Raw genomic sequence first — 12360 nt, 5'->3', positions numbered from 1 at the left:
GGCCAAGGTGAACGCATGAATTTGGTTCTTCTTATCATGACATATCTTGCTCTTTGGGTTCCTGAATGCTTTCTGAAGCTCAATTGTTTGTCACAATTCCTTGGATGTGAGTTGAAAAATCTGACCGAGGAAAAACTCAAAATAAATTGTGGTAATCTTAAGAAACTTATGTAAAATTGACCTTACCTGTCAGTGGTGGAAATAGTCTCTTGGAAACTCAGGAACCTCTTTTCCAAGCTCTCTCAACCTGAGCTCTCAGTGGAGTCACTGATTAATGACTTTTGGTTACAAATGGTGGCAAAAGCCCCAGCCATTGTATGTAATGTACCATGTCTAACATTCAAGCTCTGGTATCCCCAGAAGACTTTTCAGAAGACGAATAATCTTCCCACAAGTTTTAGGTATAAAGAGGGTATATAGGGCTATTTCATTGGTTTCATATATAGGAAATTCATTGGTTTTCATTTGACAAAATCCAGGGGTAAAATCTGAGGCTGGGAGAGAAAGGACTTCAGTAAAACAGGACTGTGGTCATGAGTAGCCAGTTTGCCAATTCTTAACATTAGGAAGTTTTCCAGATTTCGGTAGGTCTGGAGTTAGAACCCATTTTCTTCTGTTTACACCAGCATGAAAAAAAGAACTGATTTAGAATATTCCATCTATATAACGCATCTGTGTAGGGGCTTTTCCTGTGTCTTAGAGACAGGATATGAAGAGTAAAAAGCATCTGACAATGAAAAAAAGGAAGAGAAAAAGAGCTCCTCCCAGAGTTTACCAACTATTTTTAGTGGCCTGGCTGCGCTGCGGTTGGGGCCATACTTCATTTAGGGGTAAAGGTACTTTTCACCATTTCCTCATGGTTTCTAGCATCTGTTCTAGCTTCCTTGTCATTCGTCTGAATTATTCTGCAACACTTGGTGATGTATGGATGTGGCTAAAATGAACGACTGTAGTTAATACTGTACTGAATACTGGAAATACTCTAGAGACTAGGTGTCCCATGCTCTTTTCTCTCTCTCTCTCTCTCTCTCTCACACAGACAGACACACAGACACACACACACACACACACACACACACACACACACACACACACACACGTAACCGTGTGAGGTGGTCTGTTAATTGGCTTGACTGTAGTAATCATTTCACTATGTATACATCTATATCAAATCATAATGTCTTACTCCTTAAATATATAGCTTTTATTAGAAAAAAAATTAAGCCAATTTAGGTAGAACCTTGATAGTAATCAGATGCCACTTCAGCCCTTCTGTGTGACCTTGACAGCCACTTAGATTTTCTCTAGAAAAACAGGGGCTGACTGATCATTTCCTCCTTCATTTTCTCTGTTCATCTGGGAAAAAACTTACGTGGGGGATATTCAGCTATCTGGACTTCACCCAAGCTCTCAGCTACCTTTTTTTCCCAGCTTTAGAAGGTTAGAGAAGAGCCACGCTCAGGAGTATTACGGCCCTTCCAGATCAGAGATGTGTATGCTGAAGGCAGCCCCTTATCAAAGCCACGGATGCTTCTGGTTCCTCAAGTACTCTTCACATTTCACCAAGAGCCCAAGTGCATAGCTTGGGGGTCTTTACCCTCCAGAAAGAAAATCTGCCCGTGAATGATATTCCTAGCCATGGTCTCAGAGTTGATCTCCGTAAACTGTGCATTGCTTTGCTGGGGGTGTAAGGAAGAATTTCTCATTCCTCACAGGACTATTTATATATTACATTTCACTGAAGAAAGGTGCACATATCATGGGGCTTATAGCTGCATGCATTTTTGCAAACCGAACACACCTGGTAACTAGTGCCCAGATGAAGAAACATGATTTCAGTGCCCTAGAAACTCTGCTCATGCTTCCTCCCAGTCCTCAGGGGGTTGGGAAGGGTGGTCCCAACCCCCAAGGATAATAACTATCCTGACTTTTAACAGCAGAGATTAGTTTTACTTAGTTTCATACTTTATATAAATAGAATCATACAGTGTATACTCTTTTGTGTCTGGTTTCTGTCATTCAGCATATGTTTGTGAGATTTATTCATATTGTTTTATATGGTTGCAGCTCATAGGACTTTCTCTTGATCTTTATAACTTTTCATCAGTTAAATTATAGTTATTATTAGAGATATGCATAGGATTGCGAATAGCCAATGTTTACTATCCCACTGCATGAATAATCTCTTTTCTCTCTCCCCTGGGGTCCATTGTAGGCAGAGCATTCTAAGGTAGAAGCTGGCTTGGCTGATCACAAGAGTAAATTAATTCTGTTTTGGCTGGGTGAGGGCCTCTCTGCCTTCTCGTAATGGGCACAGAGGCATTCTGTCTCCATAACTTAATTTTTTATTCCCTTTTGTTTAAAGTGTGTTGCACTCGAAGAATTAGAAATCCCACTGGTTAAGATATAGTAATCAGATAAAAGAACTAAGGAATGAGCCCGGCCACACTGTCAGTTAAGTGAAGCTTCCCAGGGCTTGCTTTGCTCTATCAGAGCAGAGGTCTCTTCCAGGTAACCCTTTCTCTTGGGCTCAACTCTGCTAGCAACTCTGAAACCTTAGACAATTACTTCTTTCTGTGCCTTAGTTCCCTAAAGTTTAAAAAAAAAAAAAAGTGCTTGGCCTATGTGATCTTCACACTGCCTTCAAAATCTAATACACGATAATTCTATGATGAATTCTGTGATGCCCAATATAGGGTATCCTGTGTTGGGGGCTTCATTCTGGTTGTTGGGCGACCTTTGTTAAATTGTGATAAGGAAACTGGAGTCCTCCTGATACAGACAAATAAAAGTAGGTGTGGGTATGGAGAGGGGACTAGCTTAGGCAATTAAAGACCAAATTTCTTGAGGAATGAAGCAGTGTTTCGGATTCTCTTACCTATAATGGCCAGCAACCAAGAGATGCCAAACAGGAATCCAAGTGTATAAAATAGTTATACTTTTTGTTTTACCTATAAATTCGGTTCCAGCAGCAACAGGGAAATCCACATTTCTCTGGAGACACAGGCTTTAGGAAAGACACCTTTATTTCTGGTTCGGCTATGGACACCTGTGAAAATTCACCTGAGTTTTATGTGAATTTGGATCTATTTCTCACCAGCAGAAGTCATGGGTTTTCCTCCTTTTTTTATTCTTTTTAAAAAAACTCTGTAAAACTTAATGATTCACTAGCAAAGGTTATGATAACAAAACCCACATTTTTTGAACCCTTATGTGCTAGGTACAGTATTAAACACTTTATATGCTTAATCTTTACAATAATTCCCAGAAGTAGTTGCTATTAATAGCCCTATCTTATGAAGGAGGAAACTGAAACTTAGGGAGATTAATCAAAAAATGAGCTGAGGCTAGTATTTAAATCCATTCATCTCACTCTAGAACTTGAGGTTTCCTCCTACATGCTGTGTTAGGACTCGGGGTATGGTGTGCAGAGTAGAGGGTATTCTGGATTTTCTTAGTCTTTTTGTTGAACCCAGATATTTCACTTAGTTACAGAATTAACCTAACCTTTTCTCTTGCACACAAGCCTTCAAAAGGTTTGGAGGTGTTAAACATCAACATTGGGTTGTTTCTCCTACCTGGTGTCTGGGCAAGCAGCTGGAAGCTGACAGTGAAATAGGACAGCAGGTTTTTCTCTCCAGGGGCAGGATCGCTAGTAAGGGGGAAACAAAGACTCATTAAATGTGAGAACTGGCCAAAAATCTGGCTCACAGCTAACTCAGCTAATTTGGGGATGTCAGGGTGGCTGCACAGTTGGCCCCTCTGTACTACTGAACCCCCTTAAAGGGATGCTCCTTGCTGGCCCTCTGGTTTGTGGTTATGTCTGCTGGGACATATTTTACGTTTTGCATGAAGCCATGGTGGAGATTCCTTTAGCTAAATATAACATCTAGAGAAAGTAGCCTCCTGTCCACAGCTTAGAAACAGACCCACTTTGTCTAGGACTCCAGGGGAAATAGAGCTCATTTGGTGCTCCTGACATCTCCTTTCGTGTAATGAAAGCTCAGTCTGTCTAACCCCTATTGGAACCAAGGTTTAGGCAAATATTATTGCTGCCACCTTCATTTGTTTAATGTGGTGGCTTCAAAATCAGGAGCCAAACACTACCAAGTTTGACTTCCAGCTCCACATCGTCTCTGTGAGAGACGTGTTCTAAAGAATCCCACCAAGAATAGAAATCATTTTCCCCACTTTTTCATTTAAACCAAAGTAAACTTGGGTGTGCTTTTCCCACAGGGGAGAGGACAATCCTGTGCTCCCTTTTTCCTTTCACTTAGCTGGAACACACCAAAAGTACCTTGGACTTTGCTTTTCAGCTCACTGCTTCTGGCCCTTAGTTGCGCATTAGCCTTGGAAGCCAATCAATTCAGAAAGTCCCAAGACTCTCAATTGCATCCTTTTTTGTTTGTTTGTTTGTTTGTTTTTTACAGTATTCCAGTTGCTGTACTTTTGTTTTGCCTTTAGTACCCTAAGTTTCCATGGTAGAAAGGTTAAATTGAGCAAGTTAGGTCAGATTCCTGGTAGACCAGTAGTTCAGTAGTTCTCAGTTTTGCCTGTGTGTGAGTCATTGTGGGAGTTTAAAAAAAAAATCTTTGTGATTTGTGAGACAGATCTCTTGGTATGTGAAAAGCATGAACAATAAAAAAAAAGGTAAACTGGACATCATCAATTCTTGGACTTTGCTCTTGCAAAGACATTGTTAAGAAAATGAAAGACAAATCACAGACTGTGAGAATATATTTGTGATATACATAACTTAATAATCAGAAGACAAACTACCCAAATTTTTAAAAATAGGCAAAAGATTTTAATAAACACTTCACTAAGAAGATATATAAATGGCCAATAAGCACATGAAAAGATGTTCAATATCATTAATCATTAGGAAAATGCAAATTAAAGCGATAAGGAATGTGCTACATACTCACTAGAATGATTAAAATTAAAAAGACTGACAACGACAGTGTTAGGATGGATGGAATGCTCATATGTTGCTGGTGAGAATGTAGAATGGTACAACCGCTTTGGAAAGTAGTTTCGCACTTTCTAATAAAGCTAAGTTTGTATTTACCATATGACCCAGCAATTCCACTGGTAGGTATTTACCCCAGAGATATAAAAGTATGTATCTCCACAAAGACTTGTATCTGATTATTCATAATAGCTTTTGTTTTAGGCTGAGCAATGGTCTCCCCAAAGATGTCCATGTCCTAATCCCTGGAACCCATGAACTTACCTTATCCTTACAAAGACTTTGCACATATGGTGAATTTGTGGATCTTGTAATGAGGATATTATGTTTCATTATCTAAGTGGGCCCTAACGCAGTCATGAGTATCCTTATTAGAGGGAGGTAGAGGGAAGTTACAGACAAAAGAGAAGAAGGCTATGTGATGGAAGTAGAGGAAAGCAGAGTCACAGAGAGAAGATGCTAGGCCGCTGGCTTTGAGGATGGAGGAAGAGACCACGAGCCAAGGAATGCAGCTCTAGAAGCTGGAAAAGGCAAGGAAACGGATTCTGCCCGAAAGCCTCCAGTGGGAATGCATCCCTGTTAGTTTTGTCCCTGTGAAATTGGTTTTGGACTCTGACCTCCAGAACTGTAAGAGAATAGAAATTAAAAATAGAACTATTGTATGATCCAGCAATTCCACTTCTGAGTGTTTATCCAAAGAAAACAAAAACACTAATTCCAAAAGATAGTTGCATCCCTATGTTTATTGCAGCATTATTTGCAGTAGCCAAGATATGGAAGTCACATAAGTGTCCATCATTGGATGAGTGGATAAAGAAATTATAGTGTATATATAATGGATTATGATTCAGGCATAAAAAAGAATGAGATCCTGCCATTTGCAACAGCATGGATGGACCTCAAGGCCATTATGCTAAGTGAAATAAGGCAGAGAAAGACAAATGCCATGTGATTTTCTTATATGTAGAATCAACGAAAACAAAAAACCCGAAGCTTATAGATACAGAGAACAAATTGGTGGTTGCAAGAGGCAGGGGGATGGGGGTGGGAGAAATGGGTGAAGGGTTGTTTGTTTGTTTGGTTTAAATAAATTGAATACAAATTAAAAAATTTTTTTTAAGATTTTATTTTATTTTAGAGAGAGAGAGAGAGAGCAAGCAGGGGAGGAGCAGAGGGGGAGAGGGAGGGAGGGGTAAAGAATCCCAAGCAGACTCCACACTGAGAATGGAGCCTGATGTGGAGCTTCCTTTCAATGACCTTGAGATCATGACCTGAGCTGAAACCAAGAGTCTGACGCTTAACCCACTGAGCCACCCAGGTGCCCCCAAATTAAAAAAAAAAAATTTAAGAGAATAAATGCATGTTGCTTTAAGTCACCCACTTTGCAGTAATTTGTTGTAACTGCCTTAGGAGACTCATAGTATATTTGTAATAGTCAAAACTGGAAACAACTCAAATATCCATCAACAGATGAATGGGAAAACATTGTGATATATCCATACCTGAATACTACCCAGCAATAAAAAGAAACGAAATGCTGATAAATGCAATAATGTAGACGAACTCCAAAAACATTATATTGATTAAAAGAAGCCAGACACAATGAATACATTCTGTATGATTCCATTTATATGAAATTTTTTTTAAAGATTTTTTGTTTATTTATTGAGAGAGAGAGAATGATAGAGAAAGAGCATGAGAGGGAGGAGGGTCAGAGGGAGAAGCAGACCCTCTGCTGAGCAGGGAGCCCGATGTGGGACTTGATCCTGGGACTCCAGGGTCATGACCTGAGCGGAAGGCAGTCGCTTAACCAACTGAGCCACCCAGGCGCCCCCCATTTATATGAAATTTTAGAAAAGATAGCTCTAATCTGTAGTGTTAGAAAGCAAATCAGTGATTACCTTGGGGCCAGGGTGGGATGAGGGGGTTGACTGCAAAGGGACACAAGGGAACCTGAGGAATTATGGAAATGTCATACAATCTTAATTATGGTGGTGGTTACATGAGTGTGTGCGTTTGTCAAAACTTGTACACTTAAAATGTATACATTTTATTGTTTGTAAATTATGCCTCAATAAAGTTGATTTAAAAAATAATTTTAAAAATAGCACCCCAGGGCGATTGAATCAGTCTCTGGGATAGGGTCTAGGTTGATTCTTGCGTATAGCCAGGGTTGAGAACCATTGTTGTAGGCATTCTGGTTTTTGTCTTGGGGAAACCCAAAAACACAGAGGACATCTGAATCCATAAGATCCTGTCTGTGCCCCTGCAACGATGTTGAGACATCTAGGCTGGTTTATCTAGGCAACCAGTTGAGGCTTCCCTACTTTGTTCTTAGAGGGTGACAAAGGGTAAATCTGGATTCAGATAAGTAAGTCACATTGCAGACAGTGGGAGATACAAGAAGGGTGCTGAGGAAGAAATGTAATAGGGCACAATGAATTCTTTTCTCTAGGGTCTTTGGATGTCCTTTCCCATTGGTTGATGAGTTACAAGAGACTTGTCATGACCACTCAGATTTCAACCCAACGAAATGGGTCTGGCGGTAAAAGGATAAAGGGGGTTCGAAACTAAAAACAGTGCATGTTACCTACCTACCTGTTTATCCCCAGTAGAAAGGGACAGGATTTCCTAGAGTCTTTGAGTCCAGCTGCCTCACATATGTGAAAAGACTGGATATTGTAAGGAGGCACGTTCTGTGGTGGTGTTGTGATGATAAGAAAAGGAGAAGTGATCCACAATGCCAGTGTAATCGAATGTCCCTGGCGGGTAGTGTAGATTGAATGAATGGAGAAAGAATGGACTTCCAATGGTTGTGTTCTGCACCTCTGAGAAAGAGTTTAACCTGGAGACATCTTTGGGAGGAGGAGCTGACTGATTTACCCTGCCCTCTCTTCCCCAGTCCACCCTACACTTCCTTCCAGTGGAACTCAGTATCTGCAATTGATTGGATTTCCTCCATGTTATAACGTGATCATGAACAACGTGGTGATCAGCTTTATAGACAACCATTCCCGTTGTCCAATTTGTCTTGATGGTAGCAAAAATCTGTTCTGATTAATTGAGCTTTATTTTCTCATGTCTGATGAAGAGATCCTCTTTGGAGAAAAGAATAGGATGGGAAGTTGAACTTATTTGAGTAGGGGATGGAAGGCTGCCAGCTACTTCAAAGGTATCTCTGCTGATAAGGGGCGTCAGGTTTGCTGCCAAAGCCAACACGGAGGGGAGCTTTGCAGCTAGTGCCGTTGGTGCTGTTTTAGCTCTTGGTTTCTGTGACACTTCGGTCAGCAGCATCTGTATCTTCTTCCTTGGGGCTCCTCTCTGGGTGGTCTAGGCCTTTTTGGACTTAGGAAGATCCAGCTCAGAGGGAGTGTGTGCCTGCACTCTTTTCCTTCAGTTAGTTTATGTGGTTGCCTTTTTGGTGTCTCAGTTCTCAAATATCTATCTGCCTTTTCTGAAAGAGCCCAAGGTGTTGTAGGTAGAACATTCAAAGGTGTAATGGCACTGCCATCTTTATAAGTCATCGAATGGTTAGGAGACTGCGTCACAACTGCACAATGGGGAGGGTGAGAAAGAGAGTGCGGTAGATAGAAACAAGTGTCCAAATGCAACCTTGTGTCTGAATACTACTCTAAACTGGGAAAGCATACAGTCAATAAGTATTTTAGTGAAGACTATAAACAGCACTGTGCTGGCTAAAAAGAGCTTAAAATGAAATTAATGGGGAAGGTTTGTCCCCAGGGAGTGTAGGGCTTCTCTGGCCGCTCTTCACAGGGCTTAGATCTCCCCAAACTTCCCTTGGGATGATGATAATAAGACCAGTAATAACATGCTTATATAAAAATGCCTGCTATCACTATTATACACTGTAGTAGGCCCTAAATGTGTATTTTTCCTAATCCTTTCATATATTTTGCGAGAGTTTTTTTTTCCCCTTGACTTTTTACAGAAGTTTAAAATACTTAGAAGAGTGCACATATTGTAAAGTGTTCGATGAATTTTTATAAGCTGAAAGCAACTATGTAATTAGCACCCAGATAAAAAAAAGAATGTTACCAGTATCCCAGGAGCCCCCCTCTTGTCCCCTTCCATTCATTTCCCCCTGAAAAGTAGTCACTCTCCTGACTTTTAACACAAGGGAAGCATTTGCCTGCCTTAAAAAAAAAACCTTTTAGGGCGCCCGGGTGGCTCAGTCGTTGGGCGTCTGCCTTCAGCTCAGGTCATGGTCCCAGGGTCCTGGGATCGGGCCCCGCATCCGGCTCCCTGCTCGGCGGGAGGCCTGCTTCTCCCTCTCCCACTCCCCCTGCTTGTGTTCCTTCTCTCTCTGTGTCTCTCTCTGTCAAATAAATAAATAAAATCTTTAAAAAAAAAACCTTTTATAAATGGAATCATAAAATATTCTTTCAGCAATTTAAATATGTCATTCTTTTGTTTGCTGGCTTCTACTGTTTCTAATGAGAAGTCGGCTGTGTGATGCGAATTGTTGTTCCCTGTATGTAATATTTTGGGGTTTGGGGGCCTGCTTTTTTTTTTTTTTAGTTGAAATACAATATTATATTAGTTTCAGGTGTACAATATAGTGATTTGACAGTCATATACATTACAAAATGCTCACTATAATAAGTGTAGTTACCATATGAAATTATTACAATATTATTGACTATATTTCTGAGGCTGTACTTTTCATCCCTGTAGCTTATTTATTTTATAACTGGAAGTTTGTATCTCTTAATCTTGAGGGCTGCATTAATATTTTTTTGAGATTTATTTATTTGAGAGAGAGAGGGCATGTGTGGCCTGGGGGGAGGGGCAGGGGGAGAGAATCCTCAAGCTACTCCCCATTGAGTGTGGAACCTGATGTGGGGCCCGATCTCACAACGACCCATGAGATCAGGACCTGTGCCGAAACCAAGAGTCAGACACTTTTTTTCTTTTTTTAGGTTTATTTATAATCTGTACACCCACGTGGGGCTCGAATTTACAACTCCAAGATCAAGAATTGTATGCTCTTCCTACTGAGCCAGCCAGGCACCCCATTATTTTTTCTTCAGCAGTTTGAGTATGATGCCATTGTATTTCTTTGGCTTGGATAAGTGCAATATCTAAATATTCTGGATCTGTGGATGGTATTTTTTTCCTCAGTTTGGGGAAATTTCTGGCAAGTACTTTTACATCCCATTTTCTCTTCTTGCCTTGACTCCAACTGCCCGTTCATTAGACTGCTTGGTATAGTCCCACAGGTCACTGAGAGAGTCACTGAGGTCACTGAGGCAAGCCTTTTTTTTTTTTTCCCTGTGTGCTTCAGTTTAGATAATTTCTAAAGTTAACCAATCCTTTCTTTTGTTGTGTACAATCTGCTAATAACACTCTCTGATGAATTTTTTATTTTACTTATTGTATTTTTTAGTTTTATGATTTCCACTTGGTTCTTTTTTTCAGTGTCCATGTAACTTCTGAAATTTCTCTTGTTATTTTCAAAACACAGGTGGCAGTATTTAAAAATTGTTATCTGCTATTTTCAACACTCACATGATCTGTGGTTCTCTTTCTGTTTATTGGCTCTTCTCTTGACCGTGAATCTCATTTCTTTATTTTTTCATGTTTGCCAATTTTTGATGACATATCGGATGTTGTAGCTGATACATTATAGAGATTCTAGATGTCCTTATCTTCCTCTGAAAAATGTTAAGTTTTGTTCTAGCAGCCAGTTAAATTATTGGTTGGTCACCTGGAACTTACGGGAATTCATTTGATGCTTTGTTAAAGTGGGTCTAGTTTGGCTTTGTCTTTAATTCTGAAACATATTCTGTATACTTAAGGCGTGACATTTCTAGGGTTTCCATGAAAAGCAGGCCTGGAACTCCAAACTCTGTTTCCTCTACAGTGGGCAGCAGCTAGGATGACCAGTAGTTCCAATGTGCCTTGGGTTAATGGGGTTCCTGGGACATGAAACTTTCAGTTTTATCCATTCTACAGTTGATGGCATTTGTGTAGTTTCCAGTTTGAAGCTATTATGGATAATCCTGCTCTGAACATTATATTGGAATGTTATTTTTCTTCCCATTGTAGAGTTGAATACATTAGAGCTCACATTGGTAAAATACTCTTTTGTAAGGACCACAAAGAGATGACAATGGAATTTGAACTCCCTAGCTCTTCCTACTATATTCCACTACCACCATGTTTCAGGATTGATGGGTGGTATCTTAACCAAATAGTTATTGCCGTTGTCACGGGTCACAGTCTGAGCTTTAAGAATAGTGAATTCAAAACCTGCTTCTCTCTTCCCCGTCTACGCTTCCCCAATTTACTCTCCCTCTCTCCTTCCACTCCTCCCGCCTTCTCTCCCCCCTTCTTCCCCCCTTTCCTCTACCTCTTTCTTTCCACTCCTCCTCCCTTCCCTCTCCCTCTCCTCCTTTCTCTCTCTTTTTTCCATTCTCCCTTCCTTCTCTCTATTCTTTTGAATAATAATTTTAGACGTTATAGTACATGTACAGTGTAGGAAATATAAGAAGCAAAAGTATGATAATGAAAAACCAGGTTGTAGTCTACAAGCTATTTGTAGTCTGTTGTTTTAGACAAGATCTTCACTTTTCCAGGGCACCTGGCTGGCTCAGTTGGTAGAGCATGCACCTCAATCTCAGGGTCATGCGTTCAAGCCCCACATTGGGTGTGGAGCCTACCTTAAAAAAAGAAATTACAAAAAAATAAAGATCAGGGCACCTGTGTGGCACAGTTGGTTGAATGTATGACTCTTGGTTTCGGCTCAGGTCATGATCTCATGGGTTGTGGGATCTGGCCCTTGTTGGGTTCCACACTCAATGGGAGTCTGCTTGAGGAGCCTCTCCCTCAACTCCCCCCCCCCACTCTCTCTCTCTCTCTCTCTCTCTCTAAATAAATAAATAATAATCTTTAAATAAAAAAAAAAATCTTTACTTTTCCATTTCATCTCATCTAAATTTTCATCTCTTCTAACGGCCAGGCCATATATTTCCCTAATTATCTTAAAAATGTCCTTGAAACTGGTTTGTCCAAGCCAGTATCTAATGCCCACTCATTTTTATGTCCCTTAAATCTCCTTTAATTTAGCACTGTTCCTTTTCCAGGACACTGATTTGTTGAACAGAGCAGGCCAGTTGTCCTGCAGCTTGCCCCACCTTCTAGATTTGTCCGGTTGCTTCCTTGTGTTGTTGCTTAACTTCTTGCTGTATCTTGTCTTTCCTATTAATTGGAGGTTGGTTCCATTGGCCAAATCTATTCAAGTTATACATTTTTGACTAGGATGCATAATAGGCAATGTTGGGTACTTCATGTTATATCACATTAGGAAATATATAATATCTGGTTAGCCTGTTGATAGTGATGCCAACATTGACCCCTCAGATTAG

General features: G+C 40.3%; 1 protein-coding gene across 9 annotated transcripts in view; it reads left to right on the top strand.

Moving 5' to 3' along the window:
• SRGAP2 (SLIT-ROBO Rho GTPase activating protein 2) overlaps positions 1 to 12360 on the top strand; it is a 227266-nt gene that overhangs the window by 113281 nt on the left and 101625 nt on the right. The window lies entirely within an intron of this gene.

Source organism: Zalophus californianus, chromosome 10 (genome assembly GCF_009762305.2).
Source record: "Zalophus californianus isolate mZalCal1 chromosome 10, mZalCal1.pri.v2, whole genome shotgun sequence".
In the NCBI taxonomy this organism is placed as follows: domain Eukaryota; kingdom Metazoa; phylum Chordata; class Mammalia; order Carnivora; family Otariidae; genus Zalophus; species Zalophus californianus.
Note: the sequence above shows the minus strand (reverse complement) of the source record. Positions and strands in the feature narration are given on the sequence as shown.